General features: G+C 51.4%; 1 protein-coding gene and 2 non-coding genes across 3 annotated transcripts in view; 1 reads left to right on the top strand and 2 right to left on the bottom strand.

Annotated features, from left to right (window-relative positions):
• Positions 1-21,705, top strand: part of LOC138998469 (zinc finger protein 211-like) — a 232,099-nt gene that overhangs the window by 97,463 nt on the left and 112,931 nt on the right. The window lies entirely within an intron of this gene.
• Positions 11,000-11,109, bottom strand: LOC138998714 (U6 spliceosomal RNA). Its single transcript, XR_011469220.1, has one exon. It is a non-coding gene; the product is annotated as a U6 spliceosomal RNA (small nuclear RNA).
• LOC138998729 (small nucleolar RNA SNORA74) lies at positions 16,244-16,446 on the bottom strand. Its single transcript, XR_011469231.1, has one exon. It is a non-coding gene; the product is annotated as a small nucleolar RNA SNORA74 (small nucleolar RNA).

Raw genomic sequence — 21,705 nt, 5'->3', positions numbered from 1 at the left:
AGTATGGAGTTTCCTCAACAAGTTAAAAATGGAACTCCCATTAGACCCAGTGATTCCACTTCTAGGAATATATCCCAAGAAACCAGAAACACCAATCAGAAAGGATATATGCATCTCTATGTTCACAGCAGCACAATTTACTATCACTAAGATCTGGAAACAGCCTAAGTGCCCATCAGCAGATGAATGGATTAGAAAACCGTGGTACATCTACACAATGGAATACTATGCTGCTGTAAAAAAGAAGGAATTCTTACCATTTGCAACAGCATGGATGGAACTGGAGAGCATTATGCTAAGTGAAATAAGCCAGTCAATGAAAGAAAAATACCACATGATTTCACTCATTTATGGATAATAAAGACCATTATAAACTGATGAACAAAAGTAGATATAAGGCAGAGCACCATCGAACAGACTGTCAAACTACAGCAGAAAGGCTAGGGAGGGTTGGGGCGGGGGGGGCGGGAAGGCGAGGTAAAGATCAACTGAAGAACTTGTACGCATGCAGATAAGCATAATCAATGGGCACAAGACACTGGGGAGGTGGGTAGAGGAGCCTGGGGGAATTTTTATGGATGGGAAAGAAGGAGACATATGTAATACTCTTTGTAATATTTTAAGCAATAAAAAAATAAAATTATAAAAATAATATAGGATCATTAGTAGAAATTTAAAAAAGAATAGTATGAAGTAAAAGAAATCACTTCTTCCCCTGACCGGTTTGGCTCAGTGGATAGAGCGTCAGCCTGAGGACTGAAGGGTCCCAGGTTCAATTCCAGTCAGGGGCATGTACCTTGGTTGCAGGCACATCCCCAGTAGCGGGTGTGCAGGAGGCAGCTGATCCATGTTCCTCTCTCATCGATGTTTCTGACTCTCTATCCCTCTCCCCTCCTCTCTGTAAAAAAAAATCAATAAAATATATATTTTAAAAAAAGAATAAAATGAAATCACTTCTTTCTACTATCCAAGGTTAACCACTGGCAACAATTCAAAGTATTGCCTTTTGTCTTTCCTACATTTATATATCCAGATAAATTTTTGAAGTGACACTATTAATTTATTTTTTTAATATATGTTGTAGAAAAAAAAACAAAACAAGATGGCGGCATAGGTAAACACCGGAAATTGCTGACAGAAATAAAGAATATTATACAGACTCCCAACAGCAGACCACAGGAGCGCAAGAATCAAGTTAAAGATTTGAAATGCGAGGAAGCAAAAAGCACCCAACAGGAAAAGCAAAATGAAAAAAGAATCCGAAAGTGCGAAGATAGTGTAAGGAGCCTCTGGGACAACTTCAAGCGTACCAACATCCGAATTATAGGGGTGCCAGAAGATGAGAGAGAGCAGGATATTGAAAACCTATTTGAAAAAATAATGACAGAAAACTTCCCCTACTTGGTGAAAGAAATAGACTTACAAGTCCAGGAAGCGCATAGAACCCCAAACAAAAGGAATCCAAAGAGGACCACACCAAGACACATCATAATTAAAATGCCAAGAGCAAAAGACAGAGAATCTTAAAAGGGGCAAGAGAAAGAAACTCAGTTACCTACGAGGGAATACCCATACGACTGTCAGCTGATTTCTCAACAGAAACTTTGCAGGCCAGAAGGGAGTGGCAAGAAATATTCAAAGTGATGAATACCAAGAACCTACAACCAAAATTACTTTATCCAGCAAAGCTATCATTCAGAAGTGAAGGTCAGATAAAGAGCTTCACAGATAAGGAAAAGCTAAAGGAGTTCATCACCACCAAACCAGTATTATATGAAATGCTGAAAGGTATCCTTTAAGAAGAGGAAGAAGAAGAAAAAGGTAGAGATACAAATTATGAACAACAAATACACATCTATCAACAAGTGAATCTAAGAATCAAGTGAATAAATAATCTGATGAACAGAATGAACTGTGTTTATAATAGAATCAGGGACATAGAAAGGGAATGGACTGACTATGCTTGTGGGGGAAAGGGTTGTGGGAGATGCGGGAAGAGACTGGACAAAAATCATGCACCTATGGATGAGGACAGTGGGTGGGGAGTGAGGGCGGAGGGTGGGGTGGGAACTGGGAGGAGGGGAGTTATGGGGGGGGGAAAGAGTAACAAATGTAATAATCTGAACAATAAAAATTTAATTATCAAAAAAAAGAAAGGTATTCTTTAAGAAGAGGAAGGAGAAAAAGGAACTCTTACCATTTTCCACAGCATGGATGGAACTAGAGAGTATTATGCTAAGTGAAATAAGCCAGTCAGAGAAGGATAAATACCACATGATCTCACTCATTCGTGGAATATAATGAACAACATAAACTGATGAACAAGGACTGATCCAGAGACGGAGAGGCATTGATTGGACTGTCAGGCCTTGGAGGGAAGGTAGGGGAGGGTAGGGGTGAGGGGGAAAGATCAACCAAAGGACTTACATGCAAGCATATAGGTCTAACCAATGGACACGGACAATGGGGAGCTGAGGGTATGAGCTGAGGGGGGAAGTTAGGGGTTAACGTGGGTATAAGGACACATATGTAATATCTTAATCAATAAAAAAATATATTAATAATAATTTAAAAAAATAAAAAAATATATGTTGTATTGACTTCAGAGAGGAAGGGAGAGGGAGAGAGAGATATTAACATCAGTGTTGAGATAGAATCATTCATCATCTGCATCCTACATGCCCCCTACTGGGAATGGAGCCCACAACCAGGGCATGAGCCCTGAGGGGGACTCCATGCATGACTTCCTGGTTCATAGATCAATGCTCAACCACTGAGCACACCTTTCGGGCAAGATGATATTATTTATTACATGTGTATCCTGATTTGTTTTCATTTATGGTGTATGCATTTCACTATATCTATAATCACTTTTCCCCCCATTTATTAAGGTAGTGTTTATTTCTCACAGCTTTATTGAGAAATAATTGATATACACCACTGTAAAAGTTTAAGGCAGACATCACAAGGGTTTGATTTGCATACATTGTGAAATGATTACCACATTGGGTTCAGATAACATCCATCGAAGATGTGACAAACAAAAATTGAAATCTCTAATGTAATTTGAGGTGTTTTTTTTTCTTCAAAGTCAAACCTACAATTGTTACTATTGCAAAAAAGAGCTTGTACTTGGAACTAAGTGCAGGATGTGGTGTGTCTGCAGGCTGGGGCTCTACTGCCCTGGCCTCTTGCACTTGAACCTTGTGCCTGTTCACATGCAGTTCCTTTCTCCCTCCAGAGTTCACATGAGGCTGGGGATGGATGTGCTGCCCCTACTGGACAAGCTCCCCAGTCCGTCTTCCCACCACTGAGTGGCAGAGGTGAGAGCCCACTGTGTGAGGCTGTGGGGCCTATAAAGTTCGGACCTCACTTTTGTCTCCGCGGGTCTGGTGGTGATCTCAGCATCAGCATGCACAGAGCCTATGCTGGCCTCTGGGGTGTGCTCTGTGCGGGTCCAGCTCACGCATGGCTCCTCTCCCCCTGAATCTCAGCCACCTTCCCAGTTCTTCTGCTAGAAGCTCTGGTTCTCTCAGAACCTTAGACTCCTCTCCCCCCACGAGCTGTGTGGAAGCTTCATATTACAGGATGGCTTTCAGGGAAAACTGGCAAGAGAAAAAGAAGAAAAAACTAAGCAGGATTCCCCCCAATACTTTGGAGTCCAGGGCCCCATTTTCCCAGGTTCTCGCCAGAGATGGGCTTTTCCTCAGCATTTGAGGGGCTTATACACAGGCCATGGCTTTAGACCCAGTCAGAAGAGAAGGGGGAAGGGTCCAGGGAAGCCCCCACTCTGACTCCGACAGGCCCCTGGTCCAGGCCTCTCTGAGTCATTCCCGTCCTGCTCACAGAGCAGGGCTAAGACTCACTGCCTTCAAGGCAAATCAGCTCAAGTTCTCACTTCTCTCCCCACTCAGCCCACTGCTGCTCTCTGTGGAGTCCGCAGTTACTATTCTCTCTGAGACCGTGGTTGTCATCACTGGGTGGACAGCTGGCCATTGACCTGCTCCATCTCGGTGGCTCCAGAATGATGTGTTTTATTCTTTTGAGAAGAAGAAAAAAGAGCAAGAATATGGGTCTGGACAGCAGGTAGCCTTTCTGTAGAAAAGCATGGACAGTGAGTTATTTCACTCTTAGTCCTTTGAAGTGCTATGTGGATTGGCATGAGGTACTTTTATTTTATTATTCTTTCTGGATGTTCTTCCTGGAGGTGACTGAGTTGGCCGGCTGCACAGGTACAGGAACAAGAGGGTGAGTGTGCTGTCCTATGTGCCAAGTAGCATGGAGTTTGTGCTGTTCTGCATTTCTGAGCCTCTCTCACCATGTGAGTGAGGTCTGGCCAGAGGCAAGGACAGCCATGAGTGGCTGCTCCCAGGCCATCTTGACACCACTCATCTGTGCTCATTGCCAGCTGAATCCACAAGCCAGGGGAGCCCTGGAGCCCTGAGTCACTGTGTGGAGAGGATGAGCTTTGGTGGCCCCCTGGCCCACATCATGGACCAAAAAGAGCAAGATTTTATGTGGTACAGATAATGAAAAGGCCTTCATGGAAGCCCTACATCATTACCCTAATGATACAGGTTGTGATGGACAATTAGAAACTCCCTACTTGACCACAGAGTAAAGTATCAAACCTTTAGTGAGTGACAGTCTGTCTCTCATCTTCGTTTAACCCCTTCAAAATGGGATGTGTTGATTTCACTCACCAGCATTACTTCTTCCATCTCGCAATCAGGTTGACAGGAAAATTGGAGCCATCTCTGGAAGGAGAGAGCATATGAAGACAGGGTATTATTTTTACCTTAATTTTAAGCACCACTCTGTCGAGTACAAAGAGAAAAATTATTTATTTTCCTGACCTTTAGCAGAGCATAGGTGTCTTTTCTGCAGTTGAGATCTGTAGATGATTAAAAGGCACGTGCTTTCAACGACAGTGCTGCCTTTCTTGATCCTTGTCCTTGGGTGGCGTCACTCCTGGGCCCTGGGCCCAGGTCACAAACAAGACACCGAGAAGTGAATCTGCTCTGTCGACAAGACCCTGGCCCAGCGTTCCTGAAATGGCACCATAGGCCTATCCTTGTCACTTGGTGAATGTGGTTTAATGAAGCAGGGGGTCACTGTGGGAGGATTGCGCTGCCCATGTTGTGTTTTGTGAGATGCTTAAAAGGTTTGAAGCTCCTTTAAGAAACCAGGTGGTACAGTGAAGGAGCTCTTCCCCCTAGTGATCGCCTTAGAAGCGGCTGAGACACAGCAGCTGTCCTAAAGGCTGTGGAAGCTCCGTGATGGGAGGAAAACTTAGCTGTGTAGGTCACTGGTCTGGATGGTGGCCCTCAATCCCACTGACCACCAGTTCCTGTGGGTAATTCCTTATACTCAGCCCTGACCCCAACTGGACCTGCTGGACCAGATTCTGTGGGGCAAAACAACGAAATCTGGGTCGCCCCTTTTGTTTTTTAACCTTTAAAAAATATAATTGTAGATTCACCTTATTTGTAAGAGATAATGCAGAGGTGGCCCATGGAATCTGACCCGGTTTCCCTCAATAATATCTTATAAAAATCTCACAACCAGGATATTGACAGTGGCCCAACCACCCATGTAGGGCAAATAGACAACAGCTCTACCAGATTCTCCTGCACCCAGGACAGTGCCTTATATTTCTTGTATACTTTTATCACAGTAATTTATACACAATGAAATTTACCGTTTTAACTATTTCAGGGCGCAGTCCAATGGTGGTAAGTACATTCATATTGTTGTGCTGCCCTCACCACTATCATCTCCATCACTGTTCTCATCTTCTCCAACTGAAGCTCTGTCCCCACTAAACAACAACTCTGCATCCACTCCCCCAATAATGATACCCTCCATCTTACCTCTGTCTCTATGACTCTGATGGCTCTAGGGACGTCATGTGAGTGGGATCTCACAGCATTTGTCCTTTTGTGATTGGCTTATTTCATTGAGTCACTCAGGCTCCATCCAGGTTGTAGCGTGTGTCACAATGTCCTATTTTTCTAAATTGAATATATCGGGGTGAGATTGGTAATGAAATCATGTACCTTTCAGATACACAGTTCTATAGTACATCATCTGAATGTTGAATTATGTCTCACCGCCCTCCCCCCACCCACCCCCCCCGCTCCCAGGTCAGGTCTCCTTCCATCACAATTTATCCTTTCTAAACCCTCTTCTACCCACACCCCTCTCACTCTGATAATCACCAAAATGCTGTCTGTGTCTATAAGTCTTTTCTTTGCTTAATCCCTTCACCTTATTCCCCTAGTTTCCCAACCTCCCTCCCCTCTGAGAGTTGTCAGTCAGTTTTCTGTATCTATGAGCCTGTGTCTATTTTGATTGTAGTTTATTTTGTTCATTAGATTCCACATATAAGTGAAACCATAAGGAACTTGTAATTCTCTGACTGGCTTACTTCACTTCACTTAGCATAATACTCACCAGCTCCGTCCACGCTGTTGTAAAAGGTAAGATTTCCTTCATTTTCTTTCTCTGTGTGTGGGTGAGTAGTATTCTGTTGTGTTAATGTACCACAGCTTCTTCTCCACTCATCTGCTGCTGGGCCCTTGGGCTGCGGTGAAATCTTCACTATTATAAATAATGCGGCAGTGAACGTAGCATTGCATATATCCTTTCCAATCAGTGTTTCAGGTTTCTGCAGATATATTCTCAGAAGTGGAAATGTTAGGTCTATTTGTAATTTTTGAGGGAACTTCATACTGCTTTTCACAGTGGTTGCACCAATCTGCATTCTTCCCAAGAGTACACGAGAGTTCCCTTTTCTCCACATATTCACCAGCACTTGATGTTTATTGATTTATTGATGACGGCCATCCTGACAGATGTGAGGTCATGCCTCACTGTGATTTTAATTTCTATTTCTGTGACGATTAGTGATGCTCAGCATATTTTATTTGTGTAATACTCATGTGCAGATCCTCGTCGGAAAAGTGTCTATTGAGGTTCTTTGCTCATTTTTAAATTGGATTGTTTAATTTTTTCTGATATTGAGTTTTGAAGTTCTTCATGAATTTGGTATATTTAGCCCTTATCACATGTATCCTTGGCAAATATGTTCCCCCATTCTGAGGGGTGTCTTTTCATTTTGTTGATGATTTCCTTTGCTGTGCAACAATATTATAAAGTGATGTAGTCCCATTTGTTAAGTTTTTCTATGAAAATTTATAGCCTTTACTTTCTTCTAGAATTTGTACATTTTCAAATCTCATTTTAAGTCTTTCATCCATTCTGAGTTTATTCTTCAATGTGGTGTAAGAAGGTAATCTGCATTCATTTATTTTTCTACATTTCTAATTTTCCCAACAGCATTTATTGAGTAATCTATCCTACAACATTGTATGTTCTTGTGTCCTTCGTCAAATATTAATTGACCCTAGTCTCCCCTCAGCCAGCACATGTCCCAACACCACAGCGCAAGTCCTGCCCATCTCCTGCCACCAGCAGCCCAAGTCCCAACACCGCCCTCCCCCCAAGACCTAGTCCCGCCAGTCTCCCTCCCCCCCCAGCCCGGTCCCCGCCCATCTCCCTCTCCCCCAAGACCTAGTCCCGCCAGTCTCCCTCCCCCCCCAGCACAGTCCAGCCCCTCTCCATCCCCCCCAAGCCCGGTCCCGCCCATCTCCCTCCCCGCCCAGCCTTGTCCCGCCCGTCTCCCTCACCCCCGAGCCCCGTCCCGCCCTTCTCCCTCCCCCCCCAGCCCCGTCCCGCCCGTCTCCCTCCCCCCCCAGCCCAGACCCGCCCGTCTCCCTCCCCCCCCAGCCTGGTCCCGCCCGTCTCCCTCACCCCCGAGCCCCGTCCCGCCCTTCTCCCTCCCCCCCCAGCCCCGTCCCGCCCGTCTCCCTCCCCCCCCAGCCCAGACCCGCCCGTCTCCCTCCCCCCCCAGCCTGGTCCCGCCCGTCTCCCTCACCCCCGAGCCCCGTCCCGCCCTTCTCCCTCCCCCCCAGCCCGGTCCCGCCCGTCTCCCTCCCCCCCCAGCCCGGTCCCCGCCCGTCTCCCTCCCCCCCCAACCCTGTCGCGCCCGTCTCCTTCCCCCCCCAGCCCGGTCCCCGCCCGTCTCCCTCCCCCCACAGCCCAGTCCCGCCCGTCTCCCTCTCCCCCCAGCCCGGTACCGCCCTTCTCCCTCCCCCCCCAGCCCGGTCCCGCCCTTCTCCCTCCCCCCACAGCCCGGTCCCGCCCGTCTCCCTCCCCCCCCAGCCCGGTCCCGCCCTTCTCCCTCCCCCCCCAGCCCGGGTCCCGCCCGTCTCCCTCCCCCCCCCAGCCAGGTCCCGCCCTTCTCCCTTCCCCCCCAGCCCGGTCCCGCCCGTCTCCCTCCCCCCCCAGCCCGGTCCCGCCCGTCTCCCTCCCCCCCGAACCCTGTCCCGCCCGTCTCCCTCCCCCCCAACCCAGTCCCGCCCATCTCCGACCCCCGCAGTGCGAGTCCCGCCGAACTGCCGCGCCCCAACCCCGAAGTGGCGCCCATCTCCCTCCCACCCAGTAGAGTCCCGCCCGTCTCCCTCCCCCCTCAGCCCGGTCCCGCCCTTCTCCCTCCCCCCCCAGCCCTTCCCGCCCGTCTCCCTCCCCCCCCAGCCCAATCCCGCCCGTCTCCCTCCCCCCCCAGCCCGGTCCCGCCCATCTCCCTCCCCCCCCAGCCCGGTCCCGCCCGTCTCCCTCCCCCCCCAACTCTTTCCCGCCCGTCTCCCTCCCCCCCCAGCCCAGTCCCACCCATCTCCGTCCCCCGCAGCGCGAGTCCCGCCGAACTGCCGCGCCCCAACACCGAAGTGGCGCCCATCTCCCTCCCACCCAGTCCAGTCCCGCCCGTCTCCCTCCCCCCACAGCCGAGTCCCGCCCATCTCCCTCCCACCCAGCCCAGGCCCGCCCATCTCCCTCCCCCCCCAGCCCGGTCCCGCCCGTCTCCCTCCCCACCCAGCCCGGTCCCGCCCGTCTCCCTCCCCCCCCCAGCCCGGTCCCGCCCGTCTCCCTCCCCCCCCAGCCCTGTCCCGCCCGTCTCCCTCCCCCCCAGCCCAGTCCCGCCGAACTGCCGCGCCCCAACCCCGAAGTGGCGCCCATCTCCCTCCCACCCAGTCCAGTCCCGCCCGTCTCCCTCCCCCCCCAGCCGAGTCCCGCCCATCTCCCTCCCACCCAGCCCAGGCCCGCCCATCTCCCTCCCCCCCCAGCCCGGTCCCGCCCGTCTCCCTCCCCCCCCAGCCCGGTCCCGCCCGTCTCCCTCCCCACCCAGCCCGGTCCCGCCCGTCTCCCTCCCCCCCCAGCCCGGTCCCACCCGTCTCCCTCCCCCCCCAGCCCGGTCCCCGCCCGTCTCCCTCCCCCCCCAGCCCGGTCCCGCCCGTCTCCCTCCCCACCCAGCCCGGTCCCGCCCGTCTCCCTCCCCCCCCCAGCCCGGTCCCGCCCGTCTCCCTCCCCCCCCAGCCCGGTCCCGCCCGTCTCCCTCCCCACCCAGCCCGGTCCCGCCCGTCTCCCTCCCCCCCCAGCCGAGTCCCGCCCATCTCCCTCCCACCCAGCCCAGGCCCGCCCATCTCCCTCCCCCCCCAGCCCGGTCCCGCCCGTCTCCCTCCCCCCCCAGCCCGGTCCCGCCCGTCTCCCTCCCCACCCAGCCCGGTCCCGCCCGTCTCCCTCCCCCCCCAGCCCGGTCCCACCCGTCTCCCTCCCCCCCCAGCCCGGTCCCGCCCGTCTCCCTCCCCCCCCAGCCCGGTCCCACCCGTCTCCCTCCCCCCCCAGCCCGGTCCCGCCCGTCTCCCTCCCCACCCAGCCCGGTCCCGCCCTTCTCCCTTCCCCCCCAGTCCGGTCCCGCCCGTCTCCCTCCGCCCCCAGCCCGGTCCCGCCTGTCTCCCTCCCCCCCCAGCCCGGTCCCGCCCTTCTCCCTTCCCCCCCAGCCCGGTCCCGCCCGTCTCCCTCCCCCCCCAGCCCGGTCCCGCCCGTCTCCCTCCCCCCCCAACCCAGTCCCGCCCATCTCCGTCCCCCGCAGTGCGAGTCCCGCCGAACTGCCGCGCCCCAACCCCGAAGTGGCGCCCATCTCCCTCCCACCCAGTCCAGTCCCGCCCGTCTCCCTCCCCCCCCAGCCCGGTCCCGCCCTTCTCCCTCCCCCCCAGCCCTTCCCGCCCGTCTCCCTCACCCCCCAGCCCGGTCCAGCCCTTCTCCCTCCCCCCCCAGCCCGGTCCCGCCCATCTCCCTCCCCCCCCAGCCCAATCCCGCCCGTCTCCCTCCCCCCCCCAGCCCGGTCCCGCCCGTCTCCCTCCTCGCGCAGCCCGGTCCCGCCCGTCTCCCTCCCCCCCCAGCCCGGTCCCGCCCGTCTCCCTCCCCCCCCAGCCCGGTCCCGCCCGTCTCCCTCCCCCCCCAGCCCGGTCCCGCCCGTCTCCCTCCCCCCCAACCCTGTCCTGCCCGTCTCCCTCCCCCCCCAACTCTTTCCCGCCCGTCTCCCTCCCCCCCCAGCCCAGTCCCACCCATCTCAGTCCCCCGCAGCGCGAGTCCCGCCGAACTGCCGCGCCCCAACCCCGAAGTGGCGCCCATCTCCCTCCCACCCAGTCCAGTCCCGCCCGTCTCCCTCCCCCCCCAGCCCAGTCCCGCCCATCTCCCTCCCACCCAGCCCAGGCCCGCCCATCTCCCTCCCCCCCCAGCCCAGTCCCGCCCTTCCCCCCCCCCCCCAGCCGGGTCCCGCCGGTCTCCCTCCCCCCCCTGCCCAGGCCCGCCCGTCTCCCTCCCCCCCCAGCCGGTGCCCCGCCCTTCTCCCTCCCCCCCAGCCCAGTCCCGCCCTTCTCCCTCCCCACCAGCCCGAGTCCCGCCCTTCTCCCTCCCCCCCAGCCCAGTCCCGCCCTTCTCCCTCCCCCCCCAGCCGGTGTCCCGCCCGTCCCCCTCCCCCCCATACCGTGTCCCGCCCTTCTCCCTCCCCCCCAGCCCGAGTCCTGCCCATCTCCAGCCCACCCAGCCAGGCCAGCCTGTCTCTCACCCCCCCAGCCCTAGTCCCGCCCCCAGCCTAGGAAATATGGAATGCTTCAGGAATTTGTGTGTCACCCTTGCGCAGGGACCATGCCAATCTCGTCTGTATCATTCCAACTTTAGTATATGTGCTGTTGCCCAGTCGAAGACTGGGCTTTTTATTCTGTTCCGTACTATATTTCTTACTATTGCCTTGTAGTATAGTTTGATATCAGGTAGCATGATTCCTCCAACTTTGTTCTTCTTTCTCATGATTACTGTGGCTATTGGTTTGGTTTTCTTTTATTTGTTTTTGTTGTGTGTGTGGGTGTGGTGTGTGTGTGTGTGTGTTTGTATTTGTTTATGTGTTGGGGTTTTTTTTTGTACATCCATATAAATATTTCTGATATTTGTAGTCGCTCTCTGAAGTACGTCATTGGACATTTCAATGTTGTTAATTCTTCCTATCTTAGAACATCATTTATGCTTTGACATATTTGTATCTTCTTCAACATCTTCCTTCCATCCTTCCTTTCTTTCATTTTCTTTCTTCTTTCTCTCTTTTCCTTTCTTACTTCTTTCTTCTTTCTTCTTTCTTTCTTTTTCTTTCTTTCTTTCTTTCTTTCTCTTTCTTTCTTTCTTTCTTTCTTTCTTTCTTTCTTTCTTTCTTTCTTTCTTTCTTCCTGCCTTCTTTTTTCTTTCTTTCTTTCTACATGATATTATGTTGACGTGTATTCATTCCATTCACCCTTTGCTGAGAGTTGTTACAATGAATAGGTGCTGTGTTTTGTTGACTGCTCTTTCTGGATCTATTGTTATATCCATGTGATTTTTATTCTTTATTTTGTTTATGCTGTATCATGTTGTTTATGAGCAGAAACTGTACCAAAGTTGCATCCCTGGAATAAATCCCACTTCATCATGGTTGTGTCATCTTTTGAATATATTACTGGATCCAGTTTGCCCATATTTTGTTGAGGATTTTAGCATCTACATTCATCAGGGATATCGGCCTATCATTTTCTTTCTTTGTAAAGTCTTATTCTGATTTGGGAATTAGGATAATGCTGGACTCATAAAATGAGCTTGGGAGTCTTCCCTTGCCTTGAGTGTTTTGGAGGAGGTTGAAGAGAACAGGTACTAGTTCTTCTCTGACTGTTTGATGAAATGCACTGTGAAACTATCCAGTCCATCACCTGCGTTGGTTGAGAAGTTATTTTTTCTTTTAATCCTCACCAAGGATATATTTTCCAATGAATTTTTTTTTTTTTTTTTTTTTTAGAGAAGATGGAGTAAGGGAGGGAAGGGCTGAGGGAGGGGAAATAGAAAGAGAGAGAGACATCAATGTGAGACACACACATCAAATGGTTGTCTCACACACACCCCCCTCAACAGAGGTCTGGGGTGAATCTGAAATCCAGGTATGTGCCCTTGACTGGGAATTATTCCCATGATGCTTTGGTGCATGGACCATAGCTCTAACCACTGACTCACAATCGCTGGTGCTTCATTGATCTCTTGTTTTTTACTGTTTTGTTTATTTCTACTCTGATATTTATTATTTCCTTTATTCTTCTTACTTGTGGTATCTTTGTTTTTCTTTTGCACTAGTTTCTCTAAGTGTAAAGTTAGATGATGTATTTCAGATTTTTCTTCTTTCTGGAGGTAGGCCTGTAATGTTATGAATTTCCCTCTTAGGATTGCTTATGCTGTGCTCCATAGAGTTAGGATTGTTGTGCTCTCATTTCCATGTGTTTTAAGGTATTATTTCACTATTTCCTTGATCTCATTGTTAACCACTCATTGTGTAGTAACATGTTAATTAGCCTCCAAGACTTTCTCTGTTTTACAGTTTTTTCTTTCTTTTAAATCCTATAATTACTCATTTTTATTGTGGTCAAATAAATATGAGATTTAGAGTTTTAACCACAGTTAAGTATACATTAAGTATATTGACAGCAATTCTCACCACCATGTATCTCCCGATTTATATATATTTTGCTTTTCATTGATTTTATTTCTCTGTTAATAAATTTATCGGGGCAGGGTGGTTTTAGGTGTGTACAATTCAGTAATAGATCAATTGTAGATCAGTTTTTTTCTATTTGACTTCTAGTTATATCCAGTTATGATCAGAAAAGTTTCCTGATATGATTTCAATCTTCTTAAATTTACTGAGACTGTTTTTGTGCCCTAACATGTGGTCTATCTGAATAATGTGGAACGTCCACTTAAAAAGAATGTATATTCTATTGCTTCAGGGTGAAATGCTCTGAAGATACCAATTAAATCCATTTGATCTAGTGTGCTATTTAAGGCCACTCTTTCCTTCTTCATTTTCTGTGTGGAAGATCCAGCCATTGATGCCAAGGGGGTGTGAAAATCCCCTACTATGACTCTCTTATTGTTGACCTCTCCATTTATGTACATCAGGATTTAGGTTACACATTTACTTGCTCTTATGTTGTGGAAACACATGTTTGCAAGGGTTAAATCCTCTTGTTGGATTGCTCTCTTTATCATTATGTGGTAGCCTTCCTTATCGATCAATATAGCCTTTGTTGTTGTTGTTGTTGTTTTTAAACATTTTCCATTGGTTTCTCACAGAGAGGAGGGGAGAAGGCCAGAGAGTTAGAAACATCAGATCAGTTGCCTTCTGCACAGCCCCTACTGGGGATGTGCCTGCAACCAAGGTACATGCCCTTGACGGGAATCGAACCCGGGATCCTTCAGTCTGCAGGCCGACGTTCTATCCACTGAGCCAAACCAGTTAGGGCTATAGTCTTTGTTTTAAAGTCTATTTTGTCTGCTATAGGTATTACCTCCCCAGCTTTTTTTTTCTATTTGTATTTGCATGAAATATCTTTTGCCATCTCCTTGCTTTTTGTCTGTATATCTTTCATTCTGAGGTAGGTCTCTTGTTGACTGCATATATATGGTTATTGTCTGCTTATCGATTCAGCTGCCATGTCTTTTAATTGCAGCAGTTAAGCCACTTACATTTAAAGTGATTATTCATAGATATGTTTTGTTCTTTTAACTCTGATTCCCTTTGATTCCTTCTTGATAGTTCTTATACTAATGGTTTGGTGGTAATACACCTCTTTTTCTGTTTCTTGTCGGGAAGCTCTTTATTTCTCCATCAATTTTAAATGATAGCCTTGCTGAGTAGAGTAGTCTTGGTTGAAAGTCCTAGGCTTTTCATTACTTTGAATATTTTGTGCCAATCCCTACTGGCATGGTATGTTTCTGTAGAGAAATAAGCCGACAATCTTATGGGACCTCCCTTTTAGGTAACTGACCATTTTTATCTTGTTGCTTTTAAAATGTCCTGTCTTTTATCTTTGTCCTTTTAATTATGATGTGTCCTGGTGGCGGGCCTTTTTGGGTTCATCTTCTTTGGGACTCTGGGCTTCCTGGACTTGTGTGTCTCTTCCTTCACCAGGTTAGGGAAGTGTTCTGTCATTATTTCTTTTAATAGGCTGTAGTCCCTGAATCTCTCTTTTCTCCTTGTACTCCTATAAAGTGGATGTTGTTCATGTTTCCTATTGTCCCAAAAGTCTCTTAAACAGTCCTCATTTTTAAAGTTTTCTTTTTGATGCTTTTGTCTTCTCTGACCTTGTCTTCCAAATCACTAATTTGATTCTCTGCTTCATTCAACTATTTTCTGTAGTGTATTCTTCATTTCAGAGATTGTACTCTTTATTTCTGACGGGATCTTTTATATGGCTTAAATGTTCTTTGTCATGCCTACTGCCAGTTTTCAAGTCCCACTGATTTCATCCACTCTTTGCCGAACTTCTATTAACATCCTTACAACCACTTTTTTTAAACATGCTGTATCTGGAATATTGCTTGCCTTCACTTTGTTTAGCATTTTTTCTGGGTGTGTCTCCTGTTCTTAAATTCGGGGCATATTTCTTTGCATTTTGGCTGCCTCTGTGTGTTTGTTTCTTTGTATTAAAATCCAGGTCTTGGTAGTGTGGCTTTGTGTAGTAGATGTCCTGTGGAACCCAGTGGCAAGGGCTTCTTGATCACCTGAGTTGAGTGCTCCAGGGATGTGCCCTGTGTGTGATGTGAACCTTCCTGTGGTAGTTGATTCATGATGGCTATTGGCTCATGCATGTGTTGAGTCGATGCTCAGGCTAGTTGGCTGGGACCATAGTTACCCTGCCTACAGTGTAGTGTATGAGCTGCTGACAGGTGTTGACCAGGTGGAGCGCAATTCATCTCAGCAGGTTATGGTGCCTGCCTAGATCTCTCTTTGGATATGCCTCTTGTAAGGCTAATTGTATCCTGCTCTGATGTGCTCTGAAGCTGGCCACTGGGCTTGTTGGTCCTGGGGCTTCCTGGGAGGGACTCTGGTGCTGAACAATGTCAGATGCTTTATGTGACTTGCGCAGGGCAATCTATTTGGATCTACAAAGCAATTCACAATTTGTGACAGCCTCTGCTGAGGCTGAGTGAGCACCGGAAGGTCCAAGCAGAGCACCAAAGCTGGCTTTTACTAGCATTGAGCCTGGGGACAGGTCAGCAAAAGTCCCAGAGCACACCCCATTCTGCCTCTCTGTCTGCCTCCATCTGCTGGGTACCTGTGAGTCTCAGTTAATGAAAGAGTCTCTGGAAGCACTCAAGTTACATAAGGTAGGTTCTCAGGGAGTCCCCAGGTAGAGGTGAGTGGTGTTCACCAGATTAATGCAGGTTCAAGCTCAGTGTCAGTGTTGGGTGTGAGGTCACTCAGCAAATTCCCCATTGTATACCAGGTCCAGCTGCCACCCACTGGGTCCTCACACATCTTTGAGCAGTGTACAGAAGACACAGACCTAGCATTGTTTGTAGGAGGGGAATGAAAAAGTCAAAAGAGGCTGCTTCCCAGGATGAAGATGTCTGGGATCTGTAGTCTGAGATCAGCCGTGTGAGCTGAAGGGCTTTGCAGAGGGTCTGTGCATTCTCAGAGGCCAGAGAGCTGCTTCCTGTGGTGGGTCCCCTGGGATGCCACAGGGGAGCAAGAGCATGGCGGATCATGCAGGTGTGATGTCTTCCTCAAGTAGTGAAAAGTAGAGTCCCCTCATGGGTGGCTGATTTCAGCAGATTCATCCCTCCATTTCTATCCTAAGAGAACTGGAGCTCTCTCCAGACTTCTGACCACATGCACGCTCATGGGCTTCCTGAGCAGCACTATCCCTGCCTTCTTTCTTCACGGCTGGATGAGCCAGGCTGGCTGGAGTGTAGGGAAGGGAGGATAGAGGTCCGTTTGGTGGGTTGAAATGCTGTTAGAACCTTTAAGGCTTAAATTTATTTTTCCTGTGTCTGCTCCCACACAACAACTGAGCAGCCAAAGTGCTGCTTAGCTCACTCTCAAGGAAGCACAATACTGCCTTGCACCAGTGCCACGCGTCACCAGAGCAGTGAAGGGAGCAACTGGAGGAAGAAGACAAGGCGTTCCTCTCCCAGCGGTGTAACACCCTCACAGGCATGATTCTGTCTGGAGAGCTGACCCCTGCTGGAGCGCTTAAGGCTTTTAGGCACAGAGTGAAATGATCTGATTTATATTTTTTAAAGATCACTCTGATTTTCATTTTTATTTGTATTAAAAAATGTTTTACTAATTTATTTTTTTTCAATTAGGGATGACATTCAATATTAGTTTCAAGTGTACAAAATAGTGGTTAGACATTTATATAACATATAAAGTCATCTCCTGATAAGCTTAGAATAGGATATCTTTGAAAAGGGTATTAATCCTATTCATGCGGGGTCCACCCTCATAACCTAAGCAACCTCAAAAGACCCACCTTTTCTTTATTTTTAATCAACCTTATTTGGGTGACATTCATTAATAAAATTGCATAGGTCAGGCGTGCAATTCTATAATGCATTATCAGTATATTGTATTGTGTGTTCACTGCCTCCAAGTCAAGTCTCCTTCCATCATCATTTATCCTCCCTATGCCCTCTTCTCCCTCCCCCACCACTCACCCACCAACCGTTCGCCCCACTCCCCACATGCCACCCCCACCTGCCACCATAAACTCCACTCCCCTAGCCCCCACCTGCCACCTCATACCCCACACCCCACACATCCAGCCCCCATCTGCCTCACCGCACTCCACACCCACTGCCCCAACCTGCCACCCCGACCCCCCACCCACCAGCTCCCATCCCCCACCACTATCCCTCACCCCTACCTCCCACTCTTACTCCCCAATGCTACCCCCCACCCACCACCCTACATCCCACACCCCACACCACCCACCCTCACCTCCTACCCCCCACCCCCCACTCCCCACCTCCCTTCCCTGTTTGTGATTTGACATTTGAAATGATATTTGAGATGTGTCTTGAGAGCAAGGGTAGGATGTAGACAGATGAAGAAGATGAGAATGTGCTTCAGGTACAGAGAGTTGACACGCAGCCTGGAGGCAGGAGAGACGAACACTGGAGAGACCAGAGCATATGCCCCTCAGATGCCTGTGAGTGAGGGGTCAGGGCAGGGAAACAGAAGACCCTCCATGGAGGGAAAGGCAGAGGGATAAGGGCACCAACCACAGCGTGGTCAGAGCAGGGTAGACGGCGGCCCCTCCATGAGAAGGCAGGGCAGCGGGGGTAGGGGACCATGGGAGGGGCCGATGGACAGGTAGGACAGGGAATGCTGCGAAGGGGCAGGGCTGGGGAACAAGGGCCCCACCGTGGGGAAACAGGGGACTCTCCAAGGAGGGTCTGTTTCCCCTGTTACCTATCTCGACTCCCATGTCCCCCCTTCCCTGGCCCCTCCATGGATGGTGCCCTCACCCCACTATCCTGCTCAGACTATGTGGGGTCCTTTGTCCTCCCTGCTCTCCTACTTCCATGGAGGATGCCCTCTCCCCGCTGCCCTGCCATCTATTTAAGGACATGTGCCAAAATCCTTGCTGTCTCAAAGTAGGGTTCCCTATCCCCCCAGTCTCTCCCCTCCATGAAGGATTCTCTGTTCCCTCTCCTGTATGACCTGTCCCTCCATGTAGGTTTCTGTCTCCTCCCTGCCCTTCTCCCTCAAACCGGGGTTCCCTTTCCCCACTGCTTGCCCCATACAAGTGAGGTTCTCTGTCCCCCTGCCCTGCCCCCTCCATGGAGGGTGCCTTCTCCTCCCTGCCACTCCCACTCAACGTGGGGTTCTCTACTCCCCTGCCATGCCCCGTCCATGGAGGGTACCTTCTCCTCCATGCCCCTCCCCCTATAGTTGGGATCCCTGTTCCCCAGCCCTGCTCCAAAATGGATAGATCTGTCTCCTCCCTGCCCTGCTCTCTCAAAGTGAGGTTTCCCTTTCTCCTGCCCTCCCCCTGCATGGGGTTCCCTGTCCAATTACCCTGCTCCCTCCCCATAGAGGGTTCCTGGTCTCCCCTCTCCTCCCTGCCCTGCCCCTCTTTAATTGGGGTTTCCTTTACTCCTGCCCTCCCCACTGCATGGAGGGGTTTCTGTACCCACTATTCCGTCTCTCCCTCCAAGTGTAGTTCCCTGTCCCCCAGCTCTAACTCCTTTCTGAAGGGTTCCCTGTCCACACTGTCCTGTCCCCCTGCCTGTAGGTTCTCTGTCCCCTTGCACTTTCCCCTCCCAGGAGGGTTCTATGTCCCCCTGCTCTGCCCCTCCATGAAAGTTTCTCTGTCTGCTGCCCTCCACCCTGTATGGAGAGTCCCTTCTACTCCATGTTCTACCTCATCCATGGAGGGTCCCCTTTTCTCCCTGCCCTGTCCCCTCCATGAAAGTTTCCCTCTTCCCCTGCCCTCCACCCTCTATAGAGAGTCCCTGCTCCTTCCTGCCTTGTCCTCTCCAAGGAGGGTCCCCTCTCCTTCCTGCCCTGTCCCCTCCATGGAGTGTTCCCTCTCCTTCCTGCCCTGTCCCCTCCATGGAGTGTTCCCTCTCCTTCCTGCCCTGTCCCCTCCATGGAGGGTCCCTTCTCCTTCCTGCCCTGTCCCCTCCATGGAGGGTCCCCTCTCCTTCCTGCCCTGTCCCCTCCATGGAGTGTTCCCTCTCCTTCCTGCCCTGCCCCCTCCATGGATGGTTCCCTCTCCTTCCTGCCCTGTCCCCTCCATGGAGGGTTCCCTGTCCCCACCCCGCCCTGCCGCCTCTATGGAGGGTTCCCTGCCCCACCTGTCCTCTAGCCTTTATGGAGTGTTCCCTGTCCCCACTGTCCTGCCCCCTCCCTGGAGGGTACCCTCTACTCCCTGCCCAATCCCCGCAAATGAGGGTCCCCACTTTCTCTGCCCTCACTCCTCCATGGAGAGTCCCCTCTCCTCCCTGACCGGCCAATTCATGGAAGGTCCTGTGTTGCCCATCCCCACTGCCCTGCCCCATGAATGGAGAGTTCCCTGTTCCCCACACCCCCTGCACTTCCCTCTCCATATAGAGTACCCATTCCCACTAACCTTCCCTTCCATGGAGGGTCCCATCTCCTCCGTGCCCTTCTTTACCATGGAGGTCCCTTCTCCTCCCTGCTCTTCCTCTCCATGGAGGGATCCTTCTCCTCCCTCAACTGTCCCCTTTATTGAGGGTCCCTTTTCCTCCCTGCCCTGTCCCCTCCATGGAGGGTTTCCATCCCCCTACAGTGCCCCTCCATGGAGGGTCCCTTTTCCTCCCTGCCCTGGCCCCTCCATGGAGGGTCCTCTCTTTTCCCTGACCCGTCCCATCCATAGAGGGTCTCCTCTCCTCGCTGCTATCCCCTCCATAAGGGATCCCCATCCTTCTACAGTCCCCTCTCCATGGAGGGTCCCTTCTCCTCCCTGACCCATGCCCTCCATGGAGGGTCCCCTCTCCTCCTGGCCCTGTCCCCTTCATGGAGAGTCCCCTCTCCTATCAGCCTTGTCCCCTTCATGGAGTTCCCCTCTACTGCCTACCTGTCCCTCCATGTAGGGTCCCATCTCCTCCCTGCCCTTCCCCTCCATGGAGGGCCCCCTCTCCTCTATACCTGTCCCCTCCATGGAGGGTTCACATCCCCCTACTGTCTCCCCTCCATGGTGGGTCCCTTTTCCTCCCTGCCCTTCCTATCCATGGAGGGAACCTTCCCCTTCTTGACCCATCCCCTCCATGGAGGATCCCCACTCCTCCTACCCTGTGCCCCCATGGAGGGTTTCCTTCCCCCTACAGTCCCCCCTCCATGGGGGGTCCCTTTTCCTCCGTGACCCATGACCTCCATGGAAAGTCCCCACTTCTCCCAGTCCTGTCCCGTCCATTGAGGGTCCCCATCACCGTACAGTCTTCCCTCCATGGAGGGTCCCTTCTTCTCCCTGACCCATGCCCTCCATGGAGGGTCCCCTCTGCTCCCTGCCCTGTCCCGTCAATGGAGAGTCCCCTCTTCTCCCAGCCTTGTCCCCTCAATGGAGGGTCCCCTCTTCTCCCACCCTTGTCTCCTCCATTGAGGGTTCCCTCTCCTTCTTGCACTGACCCCTCGATGGAGGGTCCCCTCTCCTCCCTGCCCTGCCCCCTCCATGGAGGGGTAATTGCCTCCCCTGCTCTGCCTTCTCCATGGAAGGTCCCCTTCCCCCTGCCCTGTCCCCTCCATGCAGGGTCTTCTGTTTCCCTGCCCTGTCCCATCACTCACAGGCTCTGCGAGGCATGTGCTCCGGTCCCCAGTGTTCATCTGTCCTGCCTCGAGGCTGTGTCCACTGTCTTCACCAGAAGCACATCCACCATCTTCTTCTGCCCAAATCCTCCCGGACTCTCGGGACACATGTCAAATATCATTTCAAATGTCAAATCACCCAGTGATCTTTAAAAAATATAAATCATATCCCCCTATTCTGGTGCCTAAAAGCCTTCATGCTGTGGCAGTAATTTCAACCCACACTAGGGCCCTGTATGTGCCCCCTGCCTTCTGCTGTTCCCATTCAGCCTGGCTCTCCTCGCCCTGGGGCACTGCCTCTCCTTTGGGGGTGGCTTCCCCAGGTCTCCATGGGGCTAGGTCTATCTCAACAGCCATGTCTGAGTTTAAATATATTGGAGACCCCTTCCCTGAGCCTGCTGGGGAGTCACCCTACTGGGGAGCCCCCATCCAGACCTAAGGGGTACACCTGGCATTAGGTCACAGTACTAACAGAGGTCAGAAAAGTAAGACAGGTCATAGAAGTAACCTAGCAACCCTGCCAGGTCAGCCATGTGGGCCAACCTCTCCAGCTTTCTTGTGTTCTTGTTGTTTAAAATCAGTGAATAAACATTATTGACACCAACACACCCCAGGCCTCTACAGAAAGCACAGGAGATGTGGCTCACCCCGATGTCCTGACCCTCCATAACCAGGTGTTCTTGACAGTGAAAACTGGGTGGGAGGGTGGGTCAGAGAAGCCTGGGAGGGAATCCACTTGAGTTGCTGGCTTTGAGGCTGGAGGAAAGGATCAAAGGCCACCATGTTTGGGAGCCCCCAGGAAGCTGGGAGTGCCATTGGCAGGGACACAGAAGGGAACTGTCCCATAAGGAATGGGTTCTGGCACCTCCCCTTGAGCAGGAGCCTGACCCCCCCTCCCGGAAGCCTCCTGGGAGGAGGGCAACCCAATGAACCGCCTCGGGTTTCTGACCCACAGCACCTGAGATCCCACACTTTGTCCTGTGAACCACTGCGTTTAAGGTCAGGTCAGGGCACCAACAGAAATCCTTTGTGTCCCTGTGGCTCCCTAGTCATGTAAGCTCAGTCTGTTTTCTTCATGGCTCTTCCTATCTTCTGAAATAAAGTGTTTTCTTGGTTCTTGTTCACCTGTCTGTCTCTCAGTCCCTCTCAGTGCCTGAAAGGTGACCTGTGAA

The sequence above is a fragment of the Myotis yumanensis genome, unplaced genomic scaffold (assembly GCF_028538775.1).
Source record: "Myotis yumanensis isolate MYYU_CA2020_CCGP unplaced genomic scaffold, mMyoYum1.0.hap1 SCAF_20, whole genome shotgun sequence".
Classification (NCBI taxonomy): Eukaryota; Metazoa; Chordata; class Mammalia; order Chiroptera; family Vespertilionidae; genus Myotis; species Myotis yumanensis.
The sequence above is the reverse complement of the archived record's forward strand: the minus strand, read 5'-3'. Positions and strand labels throughout refer to the sequence as shown.